Raw genomic sequence first — 4,680 nt, forward strand, 5'->3', positions numbered from 1 at the left:
GCAGATCAATCTTAGAGAATACTGAAGCTCCCTGTAACTGATCAAATAAATCTTCAATCCGCGGAAGTGGGTATTTTTTCTTCACCGTAACCCTGTTCAACTCCCGGTAATCAATGCAGAGCCTCATAGAACCATCCTTCTTCTTCACAAATAAGACTGGCGCGCCTCATGGTGAAAAACTCTGGCGAATGAACTCCTTGTCAAGAAATTCCTAAATCTGCTTCTTAAGTTTTGCCATCTCTGTCGGTGCTAATCGGTACGGTGCTTTGGAGATCGGAGTCGTACCTGGCATAAGCTCAATAGAAAACTCCACCTCTCGCTCGAGTGGCATACTAGAGACGTCATTAGGAAATACGTCTAGAAAATCCCTAACAATTGGGACATCGGAGGCTGACTGACTAGGTGCCTCGGGAACGAATATAAAAGTTGCCAAAAACGCTCGACACCCTTTATGCATGAGCTTCCTAGCGTGGAAACAAGATATCAAACGCGGTAAATGAAAGTACCTGTCTGGCTCAAATAAGTACTGCTCCATCCTAGGCTGTCGGACTAGAACAGATCTCCGCTGAAAGTCGATCAAAACTATGTTCTTTAGTAGCCAGTCCATCCCCAGAATGATATCAAACTCTAGCATCGGAAAAACGATAAGATCCGCATAAACAAGATTACCATAAAGCTCGAGGTCTATGTCTCGGATCACATTAGTAACTGCCATCTCCTCACCAGAAGGCAGTACTACTGAATAGGCTATATCTAGCCCAATGGTCTTGACCTTGAGGAAATTAGCAAAGGTCTCCGAAAAGAACGAATGAGTAGCCCCTGAATCTATCAAGGCTTTTGTAGGTGAACCAGCTATAAAAATTCTCCCTGAAAGATTGGAACACTAAGCTGAACACTTGTTTCCCGAAAATAACACTAATTAGAGCATGCAATCCTATCACAATTTCTAAGTTCAAAATCTTAACCCAAAACTTAAATTCCCAAATACAAACTTAAAGCTTAAAGGTACCTGTCATGAGCATCGTCTCCGGGTTCGTCTCCGTTGCATGGAGAGCAAAGACTCTGCCTTGGGTAGGCAGACTCCCCTGCGGGCATTGCTACAGCAAGTGGTCCGGACTACCACACTTGTAACACTTCCCTGAACCATACATACATGCTCCAGCATGGCGGCGTGTGCACCTAGGACAGACTGGTTGCTCAAAAGTCCTCGGGACTGCGCGTCCCCGCTGCTGCTGTTGTCCTCTGTTTTTGGGTGGGCCGTGGAAAGGCCTCTTATTTTGTGGCTGCTGCTGAGGAGGAGGGCGGTGCGGTACTTGGACTGGTCGCTTGCCCTGGCAGTCTCTCTCAATATCAATCAGATCCTGCTCTGCAACTAGAGCTCTGGAGACGGCGACATCATAAGTAGTAGGGCCAGTGATGAAACTTAAATTTAATAATTTATTATATGTTAAAACCTGTATTTTAAAATTTAAGTTTCATTAAAATTATAAAATTATGTTATTTTAGTATTGTTTGTTTATATTTAATTGTCTTACTAAATATGTTTTATTTTCAGGTTTTCTACGTGTTGGTAAAATAATGATAACTCAAGCTAGAAAATTCAAATGGAGGTGAATCAAACATGTTTGGAATCCTTGAGAAATTATCTACAACTTTGCAGAAGAATTGATTGCCTAAAAAGTTAATTAAGATGATCAAATTGTGCAAATATCAAAAGAAGGACAAATTTACTTTTACTATGATCAGCATATAGTAAAAAAATCATAACTATTTCAATATTTAACCAAATGAGGTGAACCAACTGGCCAAATTCCTCTATAGACAATTCCCCACATGTTTGCCGTTTTGAGTAGAGTCAAATTCGGTGATTAAAGTTGTGGAACAAAGCATTGAAAGAAGGGACATGGAATTGAACTTGGAGGAGACAAAGAATACTATTGCAACTACATGGCATTAATAAAAATTTTGACCCTTTCTCTCATTTGGCCTATAAAAAGAGGCCTTGTGCTAGCTTGAGAATCATTCTATCTCATTGTAAAATATAATGTGAGTGTGTATCAAAGTTCTAAGTTCCAATATATTTTCTTTCATGTTCTCAACTATGAGTGATATTTTAGTGTTGATCAAAAGTAAGCTTATGACAAGCTAAATCTATTATGTCAAGGTGAATAGGATGCATTCTTGGTGAAGTAAGATTGTTTATATTTTGTATATTCTTTCTTTATTTCTTTTCATTTAGATAACTTATTTTTATTGTAGGTATAAAAATGAATTATTTGTTGTTATCAATTTACATCAAATGCTTGATACCATTAAAGTGGTTATCTTGATTTGTTGTTTAATTTTGATACAATAAATATTTCATCACTTATTATTATATATTAGATATATATATATATATATTTATATAATAATATCATAATATTTCATTTAGACGATAGCGTGGCTCTGCCGGTTGTTCTAAATGAAATATTATGATTTAATACTAACATCTAACAATCTAACATTTACTTTATCGCAACTAACTTTTATTTTTCGCATCTAACTTTTAGTTTCTCGCAACTAACTTTTACTTTTCCGCAACTAACATTTACTTTATCGCAACTAACTTTTACTTTACCGCAACTAACTTATTAAATCAATATATTTCATTTAGGCAATAGCGTGGCTCTGCCGGTTGTTCTAAATGAAATATAATGATTTAATTTAATATTTACTTTATGCAATTATTTATTTATATAGTTATAATTATAATCATAGGTACCATATATAAAATATCGGTTAATTCGGTATTTTCTATAGTGGGAACTATATTATATTATGTGTGTGTTTAATTTTCTTGGAACCATTATTTACGATGGTTTCTTTTGTTTTACTTTTAGTAAAACAATATTACATAAACCAAGAATAAATCCTCAAGCCTTGACAAAATTTATAATTTGTAAACTTCATTCTTGCATTTGGTAATCTATAAATTAATAAATTTAAACTCAAAATAACCTCTCTGAGGATCGATCTCGTACTTACAAAATAGATTACTTGCAGACAACCTACACTTGGGTGAATTATTATTTAAGTAGTAGCAAGTTTTTGGCGCCGTTGCCGGGGAGGTATAAATTAAGTTTATATTTGTTAATTATGTTTTATTTTTAAGTATTGTGTTGTTTTTTTTTTTTTTTTGTATGAGTATTTGGAGTCGAAAAAAAAGTGGTAGACTTATTCGAGTATCTGAAAAAAATTTAAACATGGATGATAATTCAAATAAACAAGATAATGATAATAATAATAATAATAATCAAGAACATGATCAATTAAGAACACTTAGGCACCATATGAACCCTATTAGAACTAGTGCCACATCTTGTTTAGTTTTTCCTCCTGATGCATCTAATTTCAACTTCAAACCTCAAATTATTCAACTTTTACCAAATTTTCATGGCTTAGATTCTGAAAATTCATATTTGCATCTAAGAGAATTTGAGAAAGTTTGTAACACTTATAATGATCAAAATTGTAGCATGGATATAGTTCGATTAAAGCTTTTCCCTTTTTCTTTAAAAGATAAAGCTAAAACATGGCTACAAAATTTAAGATCAAGTTCAATAAGATCATGGGAAGAAATGCAACAACAATTTCTCAAAAAGTTTTTCCCTTCCCATAGAACAAACTCTTTTAAAAGACAAATTACAACTTTTTCTCAAAAACAAGGAGAAACGTTTTATCAATGTTGGGATAGATATAAAGAATTACTTAATACATGCCCACATCATGGTTTTGAAACATGGAGAATAGTTTCTCACTTTTATGAAGGTCTAATACCTAAAGATAGGCATATGATAGAATTCATGTGTAATGGAACTTTTGAAGATAAAAACCCAAATGAAGCTATGGAATATTTGGATTCATTAGCAGAAAATGCTCAAAATTGAGATAATATAGGCACAATAGAACCACCAACAACTAAAAACAATAATTCAACAAATGGGGGTGGTATCTATAATCTTAAAGATGATATAGATATTCAAGCTAAACTTGCATCTTTAGCAAGAAAAATTGAGTCATTAGAAATGAAAAAGAGTGGTCAATTAAAAAGTATTCAAGAAATTGTTTGTCATATATGTGATACACATGATCATGCTACAAAAGATTGTCCAACATTACCTTCATTTAAAGAATATCTCCATGAACAAGCAAATTATGTTAACAATTATAAAAAACAAATACTAGATCCTTTTTCACCATCATATAATCCTGGATGGAAAAATCATCCTAATTTTAGTTGGAGGAATGATAATAATGCACAACCGTCACAACAATATTTTCAAAATAACCAAAATCATCAAGGTTATATTGCTTATGTTGCACCTCCAAGAAAAAACTTTGAAGATGTAATTCATGCATTTATCCAAAAGCAAGAGTCTATCAATATTCAAAACAGTCAATCTATGAGTGATTTAAAAGAAACTCTTGCAAAATTTGCATCTGCATTTAATATTCATGAAAAAGAAAAATTTCCATCTCAACCTCAACATAATCCTAAAAATCAAAATCAAGAATTAAAAAATGAAAAAATTGATCAAATAAAATCTGTTATTACCCTTAGAAGTGGTAAAATAGTTAATGATCCATATAGTAATGAAAACAAGGATCATTTAAAATCAAAGAGTAAGGATGATAATC

The 4,680-nt window shown here is 33.0% G+C and overlaps 1 non-coding gene across 1 annotated transcript; it reads right to left on the reverse strand.

Annotated features, from left to right (window-relative positions):
- Nucleotides 1–3,664: 3,664 nt before the first annotated feature.
- LOC142541210 (small nucleolar RNA R71) lies at nt 3,665–3,775 on the reverse strand. The gene has a single exon (XR_012819276.1). It is a non-coding gene; the product is annotated as a small nucleolar RNA R71 (small nucleolar RNA).
- Nucleotides 3,776–4,680: the final 905 nt, after the last annotated feature.

This window comes from Primulina tabacum, chromosome 3, assembly GCF_025594145.1.
Source record: "Primulina tabacum isolate GXHZ01 chromosome 3, ASM2559414v2, whole genome shotgun sequence".
In the NCBI taxonomy this organism is placed as follows: Eukaryota; Viridiplantae; Streptophyta; class Magnoliopsida; order Lamiales; family Gesneriaceae; genus Primulina; species Primulina tabacum.